Source organism: Triticum urartu, chromosome 3 (genome assembly GCF_003073215.2).
Source record: "Triticum urartu cultivar G1812 chromosome 3, Tu2.1, whole genome shotgun sequence".
NCBI lineage: Eukaryota > Viridiplantae > Streptophyta > Magnoliopsida > Poales > Poaceae > Triticum > Triticum urartu.
In genome coordinates this window covers 353,895,684-353,917,877 of record NC_053024.1, presented here as the reverse complement: position 1 = coordinate 353,917,877, position 22,194 = coordinate 353,895,684, and positions in this window count along the sequence as shown.

Here is a 22,194-nt window from a genome sequence, read left to right as displayed (position 1 = left end):
CCTCTGAAAATAATTTTAAACACAAGAAGAAAATATCAAGAACTCTTCTGAAAATCACCAGAAATTCTAGACAGCTTAGAAAAATCTCATTTTTGGTGAGTTGCTAGATTTCTTTGCAAAGAACATAATGCAAAAAGAATCAATTCATTTGGACTTATGGTTAAAGAGTTATAGCTGTTTGAAGCTCTCTGGAATTGAATTGAATTTGAATTTAGATAAACAGACTAGGGGAGTGACGTCGAAGGCATAAAGCCTCAAGGCGCCACCACTCGTACCGCTTCACGCGTGTATAGAGTGGCTGACTAGCGGGCCCCGCTAGTTAGGTGAGAAGGAGGGGATTAGGAAATAGAGGGGGTCGTGGCTTCGCTGGAGTTCTCACCGGCGATGAGGGCTCCTTGGCCAAAACAAGAGGGAGGGATCAAGAGAAGGGATGTAGGCGCACCTGCCCATACTCGTAGCGTAGCTAGGGGCGGTCAGACGACGTCGGAATCGACCTCGCAAGCGGGGCCAGAGGGCGGTGGTCACCGGAGATGAGGAAGATGGCGAGCAGGGGCAACTTCAGGGGCTCCAGGGGGACAAGATGGCTTCATCGGAGAGAGGCGGAGGCCCTAGAAGGATTGCCCTGGCCTGGGAGGGGCTGGAACTACTGCAGCGGCCAGAGGGGATCGCCGTCGAGCTTGAGCTCGAGCACGGCGGCCCGCGGCCTACCTGGCCGGGCTACGGTTTCCTACGCGCTTGTGGGGTGTGTGGGAGTGGTGGATGGTCCTCGAGGAGGCTGGGGGCAGCTCCATTTATAGGCGAGCGGAGAGTGGGGTTTCGGGCTCCGCCAATGGACAACTGTCCACGGCGCCCGGCGATGAGCGGCGTCAGTGAGAGGGGGAGAAGGCGATGCAGCTCATGCGATGACTATTGGCGAACGGGGACGAGCACATGAACGAGGAGAAGGCGACGAGCACAGTGCGCACCGCACTATTGGGTTGGCCGGACCATGCCCGTGCTCGCTGCAGCGAGCTCCGGTGTCGGCGAGTGCCAGGGGGAGTTAATGGCATTGAGACGAGGATGGTGGCGAAGTTTGTCATGCTTAGGCAGGCGGGGAAACGAGCACGCGATCAACAGAGGCTCGGGCGCGTCGCAGAGCGCGTCGGCCGCATGCCAGCACGCCTGGACGAATGCGGTCACCGCGTGAACTCTGACCTCATGCCGACCTAAGCCCAAACTTCTTGTCTGGCATGTTGTTCATGGTAGTTTTGAATGTTACCACGCTTTGGTTTGGCTCCAGATGCAGTAGAGAAGATTTTACACGCCAGGTAAGTTTTTGGTCAGTAACTTTGAGATGTTACTGAGGTCAAATGGCTGGGAGTTGGGAGCTGTGCTTTGGAGGCTAGCCATCATCTACTAAGGTGATGATGCACAAGAAAATTCAGGCACAAGGGAGCAAGTAAAATGGTAGTTGCTGTAGAAACCACCATTTCTTTCCAGAACAGAAAATATTTTCTGTAGCAAAAATATTCCAAAAAGTGATGAAATATTTTTGCTCAGGAAGGTGCCCTAGGGTTTAAAGAATATTTGGGAATTTTCTCAGATTTTTGTGGGCAAGAAAAATGGGAGTTTCTTTGGAGCTCATTGAACTAGCTAGGGTTTTAGAGAAGAAAAATGAATATTTTTCATTTAAGAAAAATATTTCCAATATGATTTTGAGATGGATCAGAAGTGGAATGATGATTAGAGAGGGGAATGATGCACTTGGGTGAAATCCAAGGGTGCCCAAGTGTCTAAGTCCATATGAAAAGACTCAAAAACACCAACTTTCAAAATAAATCCAAATGAAAATTAGGCAAATAAGACAGGGCAAAAATCAGGCTGTCACAAACCTCCCCCACTTAGAATGAATCTCGTCCTCGAGATTCGGTTGCTTGGGAAAACCACTCTGGATAATGAGCCCTTAGGAATTCTTCCAGCTCCCAAGTTAATTCTGACTCTGTGTGATGCTCCCACTAAACTTTGTAAAATCTTCTTTACTGCGAGTGACCCTTTCCATCTGATCCAAAATTCTAAATGGTCTTTCTTCATAGGTCAAATCATTTGCCAATTCTACCTCAGCCATAGCAGTCCTTTTCTCAGGCGGGGATATGCAGCGTCTTAATTGTGAAACATGAAACACGTTATGCATGTCTGCCAATTCAGCGAGTAGTTCCAACTGATATGCAACAGTACCCACTCGGGACATGACCGGGAATGGACCAATAAACCTGGGTGCCAACTTTTCACGGGTCTGGAATTTCTTGACTCCTTTCATAGGAGTGACTCGGAGGTATACGTGTTCTCCGGGTTCAAACTTGATCTGTCGGTGCTTTGCATCATAATAACTTTTCTGTCGAGATTTGGCCAATTGCAATCTGTCCCTGATTTCCTTAACTTGTTTCTAAGCTTCCATCATGAGATCTGTTCCAAAGATACGGCTATCTCCAGTTTGAGACCAATTTAAAGGAGTGCGGCACTTACGGCCATACAGAGCTTCATACGGTGACATCTTTAGACTACTTTGGAAGTTGTTGTTGTAAGAAAACTCGGCATATGGCAAGCAATCTTCCCATTTAGGTCCTTGGGCTAAAGCACAGGCTCGCAACATATCTTCAAGTATTTGATTTACCCGCTCTGTCTGTCCATCGGTCTAAGGATGATAAGCAGTACTATATTTCAGCGTTGTCCCTAAGGCTTGATGGAGACGGGACCAAAAAGCGGAGGTAAACAAGGAACCTGTGTCGGAAGTGATGGTTCGGGGTACTCCATGCAGACTGACGATTCTGGATACATACAGCTGTGCAAGTTGATCTGCTCGATATCTGGTGTTGATCGGAATGAAGTGAGCAACCTTGGTTAAGGTGTCCACTATGACCCTGATTGCATCATTTCCTCGCTGAGTCATAGGCAATCCCGTAATGAAATCCATACAAACGTCATCCCATTTCCATTGTGAAACCGGCAGCGGTTGGAGGAGTCCGGCTGGTTTCTGATGCTTTGCCTTCACCTTGTTGCATATGTCGCAACAGGCCACAAAATAGGCTATGTCTTTCTTCATTCCATCCCACCAGAATATTTGTCTAAGGTCCTGATACATTTTTGTACCTTCCGGGTGAATGGAATATGAGGATTCATGTGCTTCCGACAGGATTTTCTTCTTTAAGTCCAGCTGATTGGGTACACAAATCCGTCCACGGAATCGGAGGGTACCAAATTTGTCCTTGGAGAAATTTGGGGTCTGCCCTACCATCGGGCTCTTGGCATGTCTTTGCAGCTTGATGTCAGCTGGCTGGGCCTTGCGGATCTCTTCCTCAAGTGTGGGGGTAACTTCCAAAATATTAGTGAGGCCAACATCCACTATGACCAGGTTGAGCTAAGCGATCACCTCTTGGAGTTTGAGAGGCAAGGATTTCGATATGACATTTAAGCTGATAGGCTTTCGACTGAGTGCATCGGCAACCACGTTGGCCTTACCCGGGTGATACTTTATTCCAAGATCATAATCCTTGACCAACTCTAGCCATCTTCGTTGATGGAGATTTAAATCTGGCTGAGTAAATATGTATTTAAGACTTTTGTGATCGGTAAAAATTTGGCACCTTTTTCCAATAAGGTAGCGTCTCCAAATTGTTAACACATGAACCACCACAGCCAATTCCAAATCATGAGTAGGATAATTTCCCTCGTGGGGTCGTGGCTCTCGCAATGCATATGCTACTACCTTGCCGTCTTGCATAAGTACGCAACCGAGGCCTTGCCTGGAGGCGTCACAATACACATCAAAGCTGCGATAAATGTCTGGGAGAGTCAATACAGGTGCGGTTGTCAGCCGTATCTTTAGCTCATTGAAACCTTTCTCACAGTCCTCCGTCCATTCAAACTTCTTATCCTTTTTGAGCAGCTCTGTCATGGGTTTAGCAATCTTGGAAAACCCTTCAATGAAACGACGGTAATATCCAGCTCATCTGAGAAAACTTCGGATCTGCGTCATGGTTGTGGGCGGCAACCAATCGCGCACATCCTTTACTTTGCTTGGGTCCATGGGTATACCTTCGGCGGATAGTACATGTCCGAGAAACCCAACTTGCTTGAGCCAAAACTCACATTTACTGAATTTGGCGTAAAGCCGATTGTCGCGGAGTCGTTGTAGCACTGCTCGGAGGTGATCCTTGTGCTCGTCTTCACCATTGGGGTATTGTAACACCCCGGATGTAACTTTCCCAATTTGTACTCCAACTCTTGCCGTTTCCGGTGTTAAGTTATATTTATTTCCTCGGGTTCGGGTTTTGTCTCCGTGTGTTGTTTTCGTTGTCATGCATCTCATATCATGTCATCATGTGCATTGCATTTGCATACGTGTTCGTCTCATGCATTCGAGCATTTTCCCCGTTGCCCGTTTTGCATTCCGGCGCTTCGTTCTCCTCCGGTGGTCTTTTCTAGCTTTCTTTCGTGTGTGGGGATTAAACATTTCTGGATCGGACCGAGACTTGCCAAGCGGCCTTGGTTTACTACCGGTAGACCGCCTGTCAAGTTTCGTACCATTTGGACTTCGTTTGATACTCCAACGGTTAACCGAGGGACCGAAAAGGCCTCGTGTGTGTTGCAGCCCAACACCCCTCCAATTTCGCCCAAAAACCCACCAAACTCTGCTCTATCATCTAGATCGTCGATCACGATCGCGTGGCCGAAAACCGCACCTCATTTGGACTCTCCTAGCTCCCTCTATGCCTATAAATAGGCCCCCCTCGAAATATCCCGGATCCCCTCTCCCCGAAACCCTAAATCCCAGATCCGCGCTGGCCGGACACGTCCGCCCCGGCCGGTCGCGTCCACTCCGCCGCCCGCGCCAACCACGGCCCGCCATGTGGCATCGCGCCGCCGCCACCGCCGAAGCCCGCCGCAGCCCGTGGCCGGCCCCCAAGGCCCACATCGCCCCGCCCCGTCGCCCGGTTGCGCCGCCGCCCGCGCCTCCATCTTCTCCGGCCGCGGCAGCCCGGCGCCGCCTCGCCTCCATCGCCGGCCGCCGCCGCCGCCTCTTTGCCCGCCCGCCGCCGCCGCCTCTTCGCCCGCTCGTCGGCGCCGCCTCGCCTCCAACGCCGGCCGCCGCTGACCGCCTCCTCGCCGTGGCCGCCGCCTCTCCATCTGGCTCCGGCCTCCTCCTCCCTCCTCGGCCACCGCGGCCCCCAAGTCCGGCGAATAGGACCCCGGCGTCGAAACTCGTGCAACGTGCAGATCCGGATCGCGGATGAACAATAAACCCTAGGTCAAATTCGTCTAAGTCCCAGATATTTTCAGTTCAAGTGCTTATGTTCGTGGCTCCGTAACTTTGCATCCGTAGCTCCGATTCATGCATATAGCATATCTAAATGTTCATCTCAGAGAGTACATTATTTCATTCCATTGTATCATTTTCATTTGAGTTCATCTTGATGCCCGAAATGCTGTTAGAAGAGGGCTACTTGAGTTAATTGTCAGATCTGCTGCTCCATTTAGGTTTTTGTCATTTTTGCCATGATTAATGTGTGCATGCTATGCCCTGATGCTCTACATGTGTTTTGTTAAGGGTTTTGTCATCTTTCCATAGGTGCAACCCATGTATTTTTGTGATGTGTGTGGTGACTTGTGCAAGCTTGCAAAGTGGTGCACTTGCTAATTCTGTTTTCAGGGACTTAGCAATTTCACTAAGTCCTGGAGCTGTTTATCTGATGATGCCATATGTTCATGTTGTTTTCTAGTGATCCGTGCCTCTTTTGAGGATGATCAGTAAGGATGTTTTGTTAATCTTGTAGTGCTCTATCCATCCATGTCTTTGTTTGCCATTATGGAGCACCCTAGCTTGAGTCAATCGAGCTCTACTTTTGCTACTTTGTGAATCTGGGCAGATTGTCAACTTGTTTGCAATTTTGCCGTTGATGTTGTGATTGATCCGTGCATGCTATGCTATTGTTCTTGCCATGTCTAGATTGAATTTTGTGCCTTCTTGATGGATGTATGCTTGTCTTGCCATGACTTGCACTGTAGTGAGTGCATCGAGCTCGTAAACATGCCTACTTGAGTTATATTTCAGCTTGCTCCAGTTTTCACTAAGTATGAAAACTGATTATGTTTTTGCTATGTTCACATGCTTGCAATTATATTTTTTGATCCCTTTTGGCTCAAGGTCACTAAGGGACTTATGTTAAGCTCTTTGAGTAGCTCCATGCCATGCTTTACTTTGCCATGTTCAGATCCTGTAGCATGTAGTTTTGTTGCTCCGAAGAGTGCTACCTGATCTGAAATTCCAGACAAGTGTTAATTTCACTAAGTCTGAGATCTGTTTGTCCTATGCATTTTTGCCATGCTGGTTTGAACCTGCTAATGGATGAATTGGCCGTAGCTCAGTGCTAGACTTTTGTTAAGAATCTTGTATGCATCCCTGCCATGTATTTTGTTGTCATGTTTGGGTGTCGTAGCATGTTAATCTCATTGTATTTAGATGCCTACTTGCTGTAAATCGCAGACCGGTGTCATTTTTGAATCTCTTGCCATTTCCGAACCGTAACTCCGATTCCGGCGTTCTTTATATAGTTTTCAAGCGATTTCATCTCATCTTTCCAGTGGCACACTTGGATTCCCATGTTGAGGCCAGGTTCATGCATATCCTGTCATATCTTGCATTTTGCATCCCGCATCGCATCCCGCATAGCATATCATCTTTGCATCATATTGTTTGAGTTTGCACGTGGTTGATTGGATCCTTGTTGCTTTTTTGTCTTGTCTGGGTAGAGCCGGGAGACGAGTTAGCTAACGAGGAGCCCGTTGAGTTTGCTTTCGAGGATCCAGTCAACTCTGACAACTGTGCAGGCAAGATGATCATACCCTCGAAATCACTACTATCTTTGCTATGCTAGTCTGCTCGCTCTTTTGCTATGCCAATGCTACGATGCCTACCACTTGCTTTCAAGCCTCCCAAATTGCCATGTCAAACCTCTAACCCACCATTGTCCTAGCAAACTATTGTTTGGCTATGTTACCGCTTTGCTCAGCCCCTCTTATAGCGTTGCTAGTTGCAGGTGAAGATTGGAGGCCGTTCCTTGTTGGAACCTTTACTTACTTGTTGGGATATCATTATATTATCTTGCTATCTTAATGCATCTATATACTTGGTAAAGGGTGGAAGGCTCGGCCTCTCGCCTAGTGTTTTGTTCCACTCTTGCCGCCCTAGGTTCCGTCATATCGGTGTTATGTTCCCGGATTTTGCGTTCCTTACGCGGTTGGGTTATAATGGGAACCCCTTGATAGTTCGCCTTGATTAAAGCTTTTCCAGCAATGCCCAACCTTGGTTTTACCATTTGCCACCTAGCCTTTTCTTTCCCTTGGGTTCTGCAGACTCAAGGGTCATCATTATTTTAACACCCCCCGGGCCATTGCTCCTCTGAGTGTTGGTCCAAACTTTCAGCCGCCGGTGGCTACCAGGGGCAACTCTGGGCTGGCCTACCGGAAGTTTGGACAATCTGAGTGTGCCCTGAGAAAGAGATATGTGCAGCTCCTATCGGGATTTGTCGGCACATTCGGGCAGTGTTGCTGGTCTTGTTTTAACCTGTCGAAGTGTCTTGAGTAACCGAGATACCGAGTCTGATCGGAACGTCTTGGGAGGAGGTCTATTCCTTCGTTGACCGTGAGAGCTTGTCATGGGCTAAGTTGGGACTCCCCTGTAGGGATTTGAACTTTCGAAAGTCGTGCCCGCGGTTATGGGCAGATGGGAATTTGTTAATGTCTGGTTGTAGATAACTTGAACCTTAACTTAACTAAAATGAATCAACCGAGTGTGTTACCGTGATGGCCTCTTCTCGGCGGAGTCCGGGAAGTGGACACGGTGTTGGAGTAATGTTTGCGCAGGTTGCTCTCTAGTTTCTCGCTCGTGCTTTGCCTCCTCTTCTCGCTCTCTTTTGCGAATAAGTTAGCCACCATACTTGCTAGTCGCTTGCTGCAGCTCCACATATATTTACCTTGCCTTACCTATAAGCTTAAATAGTCTTGATCGCGAGGGTGCGAGATTGCTGAGTCCCTGTGGCTCACAGATTACTATTACACCAGATGCAGGACCCGATGATTCCGCTCCAGTAGATGCGTATGAGCTCAAGTGGGAGTTCGACTAAGACTCTCAACGTTACTATGTTTCCTTCCCCGATGATCAGTAGTGGTGCCCAGTTGGGGGTGATTGGGACCGTTGTCGCATGTTGGGTTCTCTTTTATTTTGGCGCCGTAGTCGGGCCATGAGTGTTTGGATGATGTAATGTTATTTATGTACTTGATTGACGTGGCGAGTGTAAGCCAACTATGTTATCTCCCCTTTATGATTTATATTACATGGGATGTTGTGAAGATTGCCTAACTTGCGACATATGCCTTCAATGCGATTATGCCTCTAAGTCGTGCCTCGACACGTGGGAGATATAGTCGCATCGAGGGTGTTATAGGTAAATGAGGATGTCATCGATGACAACTACCACGAATTTGTCGAGGAAGTCCATGAATACTTTCTTCATCATATGCATGAAGAAAGCAGGGGCATTGGTGAGACCAAAGGACATCACTGTATATTCATAAAGGCCGTACCGAGTAGTGAATGCGGTCTTAGGAATATATTCCTTTTTAATTTTGAGCTGATGATATCCGGTCGTAAATCGATCTTAGAGAATACCTTAGCCCCACTGAGTTGATCAAACAAATCATGAATCCTTGGAAGCGGATATTTATTTTTGATGGTGACCTCATCAGCTGGCGGTAATCCACGCACATGCGGAGGCTGCCATCCTTTTTGTCCACGAAAATAGCGGGTGATCCCCATGGTGAAGAGCTGGGACGAATATATCCTTTCTGGAGAAATTCATCAAGTTGTTTCTTTAGCTCCACTAATTCTGATGAGGGCATCCGGTAATACTTCCTGTATAGCGGTGCAACTCCGAGCACAAGCTCTATTGCAAATTCCAGCTCTCGATCTGGTGGCATGCCTGGCAGTTCTTCTGGAAATACATCAGGGTACTCGCTGACCATAGGAATTAATTCCAACTCAGCCATAGCAGTGAAAACCAATTCTTGTTTGGGTATATTCTTGCGAGCATAGAATTTGGTAGTTTGCCCATTTGGACTGGTCAAAGTGACTTCTCGTGTTGCGCAGTTTATGCAAACTTGATATTGGGTCAACCAATTCATATCCAATATAATATCCAACTTTTCAGACTCAATAATTATCAGAGTGGTTGGAAAGTAGACTCCGTTGATATTGATTTCCAGATCATGGCAGACCAGGTTGCTCTTGATTAGAGATCTCGGGGTTTGTACCAGCATATTTTTGCCAAAAAGTGTACAAGGAAATTTGTTTTGGGCAACAAAACTCCGAGAAATAAAAGAATGGGACGCCCAGAGTCAAATAAAATTACCGCAGGTATGTCATTTACAGAAAACATACCAATGACGACTTCGGGGTTCTCTTGTGCTTCATCGGCTGAGAGATGATGCACGTGCCCAGTAATGTTTTGCTGGGTCGGGCATGACTCTATAAAGTTGACTTGTGGCCTGAATGAGGCATTCGCCTTGTTGTTCTTGGGGCACCGTTTGGCATAATGTCCGTTCTACCCACAACTGAAGCAAGAATTATTGCACCGACGCTCCTCATGCATGGGGTTGGTCATGATATTCCTGACTTGAGTGGTGGTCTTGTTAACATTCTGTTGCTAATTTGGCTTGTTTTCCACCTGAGTCTGCTGCCAGGTACGAGCCTTTTGCACTGGTTTCCCATCCTTCTTTGGCTCAAACTTACGCTTGTTGTCATTGTTGGTAGGCCTATTATCTGATATAAGCTTGTGCTCTCGTTCAGCAATGAAAGCCTTGTTTACCAGAGATTAGAAATCTGGGAAATCAAACATACTGAGAGTGTACCGGAGTTGCGGATTTAAGCCTCCAAGAAATATGTCAATCTTTCTTTCTTCGGTGGCCACGTCATAAAGGGAGTAACGGGCCAGATGATTGAATTTTTGCAAATATTCCCCCACAGACTGATTTCCCTGGACGAGTGCGAGAAATTCATGCTGCTTAACCTTTATAACTCCAGAAGGGATATGATATTTGCGGAACTGATCCTTAAATTTTTCCCAGGAGATTTCTTCATCAGCAGGCCACATGGCTTTTGCACTTCCCCACCATATGGCAGCAGCGCCTTCAAGGTAATGAGTTGCAAATGGAACTTTATCATTTTCTTCAGTAAGAGCAATCTCAATCTTTTTCTCAATGGTACGCAACCAATCGTCTGCATCCAATGGGTCAACAGTCTGACTGAAACTGGGTGGCTTGGTCCTTTGAAAATCTGACGGCTTTGTGTAATGACCGTTCTGATTTCCATTCTGTCCAACCATAGCTTGCACACTTCTTAACAATTCAAGAAGATAATTGTTCCTTCTTTCCTCAAACATACGCAGAATTTGCTCGGTGGAGGGCGGATTTGACGGTGGAGGCGATGGCGGAACGTACGGCTTGGGCGAATGTCCTGCCTGTCATGCGGAACGACGAATAGGAGTTCCCTCACGAACGTTGCTACTGCTGCCTCCCTGCGTCATCCTATTGTGGATTTTCCCAAGACAACACAATCGAGATGAGAAACATCCAAGAATAAATTTGGGGAAAAGCCAGCGACAAATCCCGGAAGAAAACAAAAGAGCGAAGAAAATATGGCCAATAAAGTCCCAACATAATTAGACATAGACTCATACATGAAAGATAAACAACGTGATAGGTTCAACTACTCTCATACATGCAACGAAACATCATGACTCGTACGGCTACCTCCGTACATTATCCGGATGACTGCGAATACTCCGAGGTACTACTACTTTGCTGGTGCTGTGGTGTCCTTCCCTGAAGCGGACTCGGATCCTGAGCTGACGAGGTTAACGGAAACCTCTGGGCTAAAGGTAACACGACGACGCTGCCTCGAGGGCTCTCCCTCAGTGGCAGGGGTAGGATGAAGCATCGGGGCTACGGGAGTAGTGAGAAGTGAAACCCACTCGGCAGGAGTATTGAGAGGGTTCACCGTCGAGGTGCCCGAGCTACTCGGGGGAGTAACCGGTGAAGCAGGGGAACTAGAACTGGCTGGAATATAAGGAGTAAATCCCAGAGAAGATGGAGTAGTGGCAAATCTAGTAGTGACCAAAGCAGCGGCTAAAGTAGTATGGGCATGAGTCAGCTCTCGAGCCAGCTCGTGGATCATAAGATAGCTAGCAGTGACATAACGAGCAAGGTGGCTCGCAACACTATCAGACTCCGGATCAATGATCTGGAAAAGGACATGAGCATTGTCTTGCAGAGAAGGGTAGTAAAAGAAGCCTAGGTGGTTTTGCATTCGGACCTTGTTGTAGGGAAGCTCGACAAGGACCTCGAATGCAGCAAACTGGACAGCCTGAGAAGCGGTAGAGGCGTAATCGGTCCGAGAAGTACGAGTGTAAGAGTCGGAATCGGAACTAGTGCACAGAGTAACCTCTGTGTGATACTCATACACGGAATCAGCTAGACGCTCCCGGTACACATGATAGACTGGATCGCCTCCGAGGGGGTACAGCCGACGCCACACGTTGCGAAGGAGGTGCGGTGACGTGTACGGCATCAGCTGCAACTGGCACGGATACGGCACCGGAGCCATCTACACTCACAACCATTAGCAGGTTAGCATAAAAATATAAATAAAGTGCATGCAATGCAACAACCAGCTATAATAGCTACCGGCACTCAACTTAAACTCGTATCTAACGTCCAGTTAACATGTCGTAGTCTAGCGTGGCTTACAGTCAGCGTGGCTCTGATACCAAGAGTTGTGGCACCCCGGCTCAGAGTGACCGGTTTACCCTACATTGCCAGCCCAAAGACCATGTCTTCTGGCAACACACAACATCTTGGTACAGAAAAACAACCACTTTATTTATGTTAGCGGGTCTGAGTTTATATTACAACAAATATCGAGGCCGAGCAGCACGCACGGTGCGGCTGAACAATATGTACATTATTTCGTTGACATAAAGGGGCCTCGATCATAGAACTACGCGGTAGCGGAACAACGTCATAGCGGAAACTCCATAGCACAGGGACACCGATGTGGACACGATCTAGAATCGAGCAGCGCTCCTTTCCAACGCGACTTTCCTGAAATCTGGCATGACACGCCAGGTCAGTACATTGAATGTACTTGCAAGCTCACAACAGGCATAATCATAATGACAAACAATATCATGATATTTAACCAATTAATAATGCAATAATGTTCCAACATGTTGTGCTCATGCTCTTGGGATAGACGTCCCTCGGGACCGGCTTACCAACCGTGATCGTTCTCGGATCACAAACAAACCACCATCGTGGTCTTAACCGGAGTGACTCGTGATCCTTACGGCGATGACAACCAAACCACCATCGCATTCTTGACCAGAGTAACTCGTGATCCTTACGACGATCACAACCAAACCACCCATATTGGGTCTCGAACATCTCGATGGCCTTTCCGCCATCATCATCAGTGCAAAGTTCATAACTTAGTGTGCATGTTTATTAAACATTGACTCATGGTGGGACCTACTACGAGGTGTCCATGACCGTGGACTCGGCTATCGATAGATTATACACTCTGTAGAGGTAGCACATTGTACCCACACCATGGAACACATGGCCTCCCACTCCCATTCGGGTGGACCAACGACATTCTGACAAAACCCTTCCATTGCCATGACACTCTCCCGGCCACTCCGACCCAATCCCCAACGGGCTAGTCCTGGGTGGCCCCGTGTCTACCAAAGACACAACGCCCACTGTCGTGGCCAAAATGATCCCAGTCGGGGACCCGGTACCATAATCTCAACAACGGGCACACAAGGTTATGCCTACTTACCGGGCCAGGGTAAGCATGCCCATAACCTTCCCTAGTTGGAGGCACTGACTAGAGGCATGTCAATGGACCGAATCAAGGCCTTCCCACAAAGGCAAATGTGGTTGCACTTGGAAAATCTCGATTCAGCAGCACCATGACCCAGTCAATGATATATTCAAGTTGAGTTATATTCAGGTTCAACATAAAATGAAGATGACCGGTGTCATAGCATGCCATGAAATGCAATACTACACATGCAACACATATTAATGAAAATGACTGATGTCAACCATATTCACACTAAGCATAAGCATCAACAACTTATATTACTTTCCTGGTCAGGGTAACTCTCACTTTAACAATATATTTTGCAGCAAGTATTATCATTTTCTCATGCAAGAAAATAACTTGTATTAACTTCTTATATGCATAGCAATGATTTTACAATCACCACAAGCAAATCATATTCTCTTTGCCAACCAAGTTAGGTTCAAACATTCTGCAACTCAAGTAAAATGGCTAAACAAGCACTTAACATGATATTTTCTAGCAAATTTAACTATTTTATTTCTGCAAGAAAATAACTTTAAGCAATTACTCATATGCATAACCAATCATTTTATTATTACCATAATTAGAGCTTAGCTTCTTTACCAACTAAGCTAGTTTCAAGCTTCTGTAAATCAAGCATAATGCTAACACACACTTAATAGAATATAAATAACATAATAGTTATTTAAATGCATGGATTAATCATTTCATTCAAGTAACAAAATCATCAATATTGAAATGGCACCATGAAAATGTTGATGTGGCTTGCCTTAGTGTAGATGAGGTTCACAAGCCTTCTAGTGATCCACAAGACAAGCCTCACCCTCTGAAAATAATTTTAAACACAAGAAGAAAATATCAAGAACTCTTCTGAAAATCACCAGAAATTCTATACAGCTTAGAAAAATCTCATTTTTGGTGAGCTGCTAGATTTGTTTGCAAAGAACATAATGCAAAAAGAATCAATTCATTTGGACTTATGGTTAAAGAGTTATAGCTGTTTGAAGCTCTCTGGAATTGAATTGAATTTGAATTTAGATAAACAGACTTGGGGGTGACGTCGAAGGTGTAAAGCCTTACGACGCCACCACTCGTACCGCTTCGCGCGAGTACGGAGTGGCTGACTAGCGGGCCCCGCTAGTCAGGTGAGTAGGAGGAGAGAAGGAAACAGAGGGGGTCGCGGCTTCGCCGGAGTTCTCACCAGCGACAAGGGCTCCTTGGCCAAAACAAGAGGGAGGGATCGAGAGATGGGATGTAGGCGCACATGCCCGTACCCGTAGCGTAGCTAGGGCGGTCGGAGGCGTCGGAATCGACCTCACAAGCGGAGGCAGAGGGCGCTGGTCTTCGGAGATGAGGAAGACGGCGAGCAGGGGCAACTTCAGGGGCTCCAGGGGGACGAGATGGCTTCACTAGAGAGAGGTAGAGGCCCTGGAAGGATTGCTCTGGCCTGGGAGGGGCTGGAGCTACTACGGCAACCAAAGGGGATCGCCGGTGAGCTCAAGCTCGAGGACGGCGGCCCGCGGCCTGCCCAGCCGGGTTACGGTTTCCTACGCGCTTGTGGGGTGTGTGGGAGTGGTGGATGGTGCTCGAGGAGGCTGGGGGCGGCTCCATTTATAGGCGAGCGGAGAGGGGGGTTTCGGGCTCCACCGGTGGACACCTGTCCATGGCGCCCAGCGACGAGCGGCGTCAGTGAGAGGGGGAGAAGGCGACGCAGCTCACGCGGCGACTGTTGGCGAACGGGGACAAGCACAGGAACGAGGAGAAGGCAACGAGCACAGTGAGCACCGCACTGTTGGGTTGGCCGGACCGTGCCTGTGCTCGCTGCGGCGAGCTCCGGCGTCGGCGAGCGCCAGGGGGGAGTTAATGGTGTTGAGACGGGGATGGTGGCGAAGTTTGGCACGCTAAGGCGGGTGGGGAAGCGAGCACACGATCAACAGAGGCTCGGGCGCGTCGCAGAGCGCGTCGACCACATGCCAACACACCTGGATGAACGCGGTCACCACGCGGTCACCACAAGCCCAAACTTCATTTCTGGCATGTTGTTCGTGGTAGTTTTGAATGTTACCACGCTTTTTTGGCTCCAGATGTAGTAGAGAAGATTTTACACGCCAGGTAAGTTTCTGGTCAGTAACTTTGAGATGTTACTGAGGTTAAATGGCTGGGAGTTGGGAGCTGTGCTTTGGAGGCTAGCCATCATCTACTAAGGTGCTGATGCAAAAGAAAATCCATGCACAAGGGAGCAAGTAAAATGGTAGTTGCTGTAGAAACCACCATTTCTGTCCAGAACAGAAAATATTTTCTGTAGCAAAAATATTCCAAAAAGTGATGAAATATTTTTGCTCAGGAAGGTGCCCTAGGGTTCAAAGAATATTTGGGAATTTTCTCAGATTTTCATGGGCAAGAAAAATGAGAGTTGCTTTGGAGCTCATTGAACTAGCTAGGGTTTTAGAGAAGAAAAATGAATATTTTTCATTTAAGAAAAATATTCCCAAGATGATTTTGAGATGGATCAGAAGTGGAATGATGATTAGAGAGGGGAATGATGCACTTGGGTGAAAGCCACGGGTACCCAAGTGTCTAAGTCCATATGAAAATATTAAAAAAAACCAACTTTCAAAATAAATCCAAATGAAAATAAGGCAAATAAGAGAGGGCAAAAATCAGGTTGTCACAATCATCAACCCACAACTCATCGGATTTCGGCACGCACACCGCAAAAGGAGTTACATCGAAGAGATCTCCAAGAAGATCGAGGAGAACTTTGTATTGAGATCCAAAGAGAGAGAATAAGCCATCTAGCTAATAACTATGTACCCGAAGGTGTGTGGTAAACTACTCACACATCATCAGAGAGGCTATGGTGTTGATGTAGAAGCCCTCCATGATCGAATCCCCCTCCGGCAGATCACCGGAACAGGCCCCATGATGGGATCTCACAGGTACAAAAGGTTGCAGTGGTGGAAAATGTGTTTCATTGCTCTCCCCGAAGGTTTCAGGGTATGAGAGTATATATAGGTGAAAGAAGTAGGTCGGTTGAGCTGCGAGGGGCCCACGAGGGTGGGGGCGTGCCCACCCCCCTGAGGCGCGCCCTCCTACCTCGTGGCCGCCTCGCTGCTTCCGTGACATCCACTCCAAGTCTCCTGGATCACGTTTGTTCCAAAAAAAAGTTCCTCGCGAAGGTTTCATTCCGTTTGGATTCCGTTTGATATTCCTTTTCTATGAAACACTGAAGTAGGCAAAAAAACAGTAATTTGCACTGGACTTTCGGTTAAGAGGTTAGTCCCAAAAATAATATAAAAAGGTATATTAAAGCCCACTAAACATCCAAAACAGATAATATAATAGCATGGAACAATAAAAGATTATAGATACGTTGGAGTCGTATCAAGCATCCCCAAGCTTAATTCCTGCTCGTCCTCGAGTAGGTAAATGATAAAAACAGAATTTTTGATGTGGAATGCTTCCTAACATAATTTTCAATGTAATTCTCTTTATTGTGGCATGAATGTTCAGATCCATAAGATTCAAGATAAAAGTTTAATATTGACATAAAAATAATAATACTTCAAGCATACTAATAAAGCAATTATGTCTTCTCGAAATAACATGGCCAAAGAAAGTTATCCCTACAAAATCATATAGTCGGCTATGCTCTATCTTGACCACACAAAAATATTTAAATCATGCACAACCCTGATGACAAGCCAAGCAATTGTTTCATACTTTTGATGTTCTCAAACTTTTTCAATCTTCAAGCAATACATGAGCATGAGCCATGGATATAGAACTAGAGGTGGAATAGAATGGTGGTTGTGGAGAAGACAAAAAAGGAGAAGATAGTCTCACATCAATTAGACGTATCAACGGGCTTTGGAGATGCTCATCAATAGTTATCAATGTGAGTGAGTAGGGATTTCCATGCAACGGATGCACTAGAGCTATAAGTGTATGAAAGCTCAAAAAGAAACTAAGTGGGTGTGCATCCAACTTGCTTGCTCACGAAGACCTAGGGCATTTTGGGGAAGCCCATCATTGGAATATACAAGACAAGTTCTATAATGAAAAATTCCCACTAGTATATGAAAGTGACAAAATAGGAGACTCTCTATCATGAAGATCATGGTGCTACTTTGAAGCACAAGTGTGGTAAAAGGATAGTAGCATTGCCCCTTCTCTCTTTTTCTCTCATTTTTTTATTTGGGCCTTTTCTCCCCTTTTTTGGCCTCTTTTCTCTTTTTTTTTTTCCGGAGTCTCATCCCGACTTGTGGGGGAATCACAGTCTCCATCATACTTTCCTCACTGGGACAATGCTCTAATAATGGTGATCATCACACTTTTATTTACTTACAACTCAAGAATTACAACTCGACACTAGAACAAAAATATGACTCTATGTGAATGCCTCCGGCGGTGTACCAGGATATGCGATGAATCAAGAGTTACATGTGTGAAAGAATTATGAACGGTGGCTTTGCCACAAATACGATGTCCACTACATGATCATGCAAAGCAATATGACAATGATGAAGCGTTTCATAATAAACGGAATGGTGGAAAGTTGCATGGCAATATATCTCGGAATGGCTACGGAAATGCCATAATAGGTAGGCATGGTGGCTGTTTTGAGGAGGATATGTGGTGGGTTTATGGTACCGGCAAAAGTTGCATGGTACTAGAGAGGCTAGCAATGGCGGAAGGGTGAGAGTGCGTATAATCCATGGACTCAACATTAGTCATAAAGAACTCACATACTTATTGCAAAAATCTATTAGTTATCAAAACAAAGTACTACGCACATTCTCCTAAGGGGATTGATTGGTAGGAAAAGACCATCACAAAGTATTTCTCAAATTCACAACTACTCAACTAGCATGACTCTAATATTACCATCTTCATATCTCAAAACAATCATCAAGTATCAAAATTCTCATAGTATTCAATGCACTTTATATGAATGTTTTTATTATACCCATCTTGGATGCCTATCATATTAGGACTAGTTTTATAGCCAAAGCAAATTACCATGCTGTTCTAAAAGACTTTCAAAATTATATAAGTGAAGCATGAGAGATCAATGATTTCTACAAAATAAATCCACCCTCGTGCTAAAAAAATGAGTGAAGCACTAGAGCAAAATTATCTAGCTCAAAAGATATAAGTGAAGAACATAGAGTATTCTAATAAATTCCGATTCATGTGTGCCTCTCCCAAAAGGTGTGTACAGCAAAGATGATTGTGGTAAACTAAAAAGCAAAGACTCAACTCATACAAGACGCTCCAAGCAAAACAACATATCATGTGGTGAATAAAAATATAGCCTCAAGTAAAGTTATCGATAGGCGAAGACTTAAGAGGGGATTCCTTCCGGGGCATCCCCAAGCTTAGGCTCTTGCCTCTACTTGTTCCAAAATCCATCAAATCTTTACCCAAAAACTTGAAAACTTCACAACAGAAAACTCAACAGAAAATCTCATGAGCTCCGTTAGTATAAGAAAACAAATCATCACTTAAGATACTGCAATGAACTCATTATTTGTTTATATTGGTGTTAAACCTACTGTAGTCCAACTTTGCTATGGTTCATACCCCTCGATACTAGCCATAGATTCATCAAAATAAGCAAACAACACACGGAAAACAGACTCTGTCAATAACAGACTCCTTTATACGCGTTGTTACCAAAATTGTTCCTACCAACAAAATTCACATCCATAGATTCATTATTATTCTCAATCAAAGTAGAGAGAGGCATATCATTAGGATCAGAAGAAACACTGTTATTAGCAAACAATTTCATAATTATCATTCCATCAAGACAGAACCTTTATGCAAGATCTTCGATATTACCGTATGCATCATTTCGTTGGGCGAAGCTAACTATTTGAAGCCCAAATAATGTTACCCTAGAGAATATGTAAGCTAGATCTCCCCTATATCGAAGTTTCCTCATATCATAATTATCAATCGCCCGAACTCAGATTTCTTAGGTAACACCTCAAATATAAGTCACCTTCCATGATTGAATTTATGATTTGGGTTAAGCGATACCAAAAAAGAATAAATACCCAAACCCGTTCACGGGCTAATTATATATATTCTCCTTCTCCAAGCTGTAAGAACAGCGGCATTAGTGATCCTGTTTTTGTAGTAGTCCCTATTAACATGCATGTCTAACAAAGGAATGATGCCTATAGTTAAACACAAGAACACAAATACTAGAATAAAACGATCTATTAGCTAATTATTGCTTCCCAGTATATGGACTATAAAATTCGTTAGAAGCAAAATCGATGTCTCACAGAGTACAAATACGGAGAGCACAATGCGACAAGTAGTCTTTAATTTAACAATATCGATTTATCGCTACAATATTGTATATTAGTCATAGTATTCTTATGAAAAAAAGTTTTTATCATCTTAATAACAATTATATTATCAATGCCACCGTTTGAGAAATGCTACTGTCTTGCTTTCTTTCCCATTTAGATAAGGTAGATGCTTCTTTTTGTTGGCTTCTGTGTCATGCACCGTTATTGACCACGAATTGTTTCCTTTGCACCTCTGTGTAAATAGGGTTATCTACTTCACCTCGTTTCCATTGTGACCTTGTTGTTGCACTGCACAAAACACTTATGTTTTAAGAGTGTTTTGTGCAGTTCAACCAAAATGTCACATTCACACCGACAACGTTGCTTGATTGCTTGATCTTAGTGGAACTGCACAAGAGGAGATCTTACTTCCTATCCGTGTTGGCAAATTTGGTTCAGATCTTCTTCTTGTGAGTTGTTTGAATTCTGCGTCATGAGAGGTCAGTACTAGCCTTCTTTCACATGATTCTGCAGTGTGCTTTCATATGTTGTGCTACTTGTACGGTAATGTTGCTTGATTTTAGTGAACTGCACAAATGGAGACAAGACTTCCAATCTGTATGTGCACCGCAATATCCCATTGAGGTAAGATAAGGATATTTCACAACTGTTGGCCTGTATTTTGCCACTTTCATCAGAAAATTAATGTCATTGTTTAGTGTTATACTTGTGCAACCTAATTGACATGCCAAATCTTACATTGAAGGCGGAGCTTGTGTGTTATTGAACCAAGTGATGAAGGGGAAGAACAAGCGGAAGAAAAACAAAAATCCACTCCTGGTGCTGTAATGAAGCACTCGAACTGTGATGACACAAGTAATGATATAGTTTTGCATATTAATTTATTGCTATGGCTGGAACGAGCAATTGTTTTGCCACTGATTTGATGCCACTCTTAATGTAATACGTAATTATCTCTACTTGTGCAAACAGGGATCTTCTTTGAAGATACCATATATTTAGTGGAACTGCACAAGAAGATGTTGGAAACATTAATACTAATCGAGGAGTATATAGTAAGCATGGCCACCACAGTAGATAGCAACAGATGGTTCTGAGAAATGCTTCATCTGTATGCTCTACACAATAAGCCTCCTGACAAAGGTTGGTACTCACCCACTGATTTCATCCATATGATTGAGCTTTGTCATCTCTATTGGTGTTGTGCTACTGTTTAGATATTGTCATCAAAAAGTGGTATTGTCCTTGAGAAGTGCTTCATCTGTGTTGTTTTAAATATTTCCTTTCCTTTTTTTGAGCAAACAGGGATGCTAGCATTTAATTGTCCTCTTGTCTTTGCACAACAGGATCATCCTCCTATGAAGAAGAATATGGAGTACGTGAAGTGACTAGTTCCGATTATGCCAGGATGAAGAAGCCCTGTCTATCTTCTCATCAGAAGGAGCAGTTGAAGGATGGTTACATTACTCCCCACAAGACCAAACTAACTTCAGCTCAGAAGGACTGACAAAATCTCCATTTTTTTGTTGTGATGCGCGAGTACAATGTTGTTCTAGGATGGAATGATGCCCTAGAGGCAATAATAATGTTATTATTTTATTTCCTTATATCATGATAAATGTTTATTATTCATGCTAGAATTGTATTATCCGGAAACATAATACTTGTGTGAATACATAGACAAACTAAACGTCACTAGTATGCCTCTAATTGACTAGCTCGTTAATCAAAGATGGTTGTGTTTCCTAACCATAGACATGTGTTGTCATTTGATTAACGGGATCACATCATTAGAGAATGATGTGATTGACTTGACCCATTCCATTAGCTTAGTACCCGATCATTTAGTATGTTGCATTGCTTCTTCATGACTTATACATGTTCCTATGACTATGAGATTATGCAACTCCCGTTTGCTGGAGGAACACTTTGTGTGCTACCAAACGTCACAACGTAACTGGGTGATTATAAAGGAGCTCTACAGGTGTCTCCAAAGGTACATGTTGGGTTGGCGTATTTCGAGATTAGGATTTGTCACTCCGATTGTCGGAGAGGTATCTCTGGGCCCTCTCGGTAATGCACATCACATAAGCCTTGCAAGCATTGCAACTAATGAGTTAGTTGCGAGATGATGTATTACGAAACGAGTAAAGAGACTTGCCGGTAACGAGATTGAACTAGGTATTGAGATACCGACGATCGAATCTCGGGCAAGTAACATACCGATGACAAAGGGAACAACGTATGTTGTTATGCGGTCTGACCGATAAAGATCTTCGGTAGAATATGTGGGAGCCAATGTGAGCATCCAGGTTCCGCTATTGGTTATTGACCGGAGACGTGTCTCGGTCATGTCTACATGGTTCTCGAACCCGTAGGGTCCGCATGCCTAAAGTTCGATGACGGTTATATTATGAGTTTATGAGTTTTGATGTACCGAAGATAGTTCAGAGTCCTGGATGAGATCGGGGACATGACGAGGAGTCTCGAAATGGTCGAGACGTAAATATTGATATATTGGCCGACTATATTCGGACATCGGAAAGGTTCCGAGTGATTCGTGTATTTATCAGAGTACCGGGGAGTTACGGGAATTCGCCGGGGAGTGTATGGGCCTTATTGTGCGTTAGGGGAAAGAGAGAGAGGCAGGCCGCACGCCCCCCAAGGCCTAGTCCGAATTGGACTAGGGGGAAGGGCTGCGCCCCTCCTTCCTTCTCTTCTCTTTTCCCATTCCTTCTCTCCTACTCCTACTACTTGGAATGGCTCCTAGTTCTACTAGGAAAGGGGGAATCCTACTCCCGGTGGGAGTAGGACTCCCCTAGGGCGTGCCATAGAGAGGGTCGGCCCTGACCCTCCTCCACTCCTTTATATACATGGCCAGGGGGCACCCCATAGACACAACAA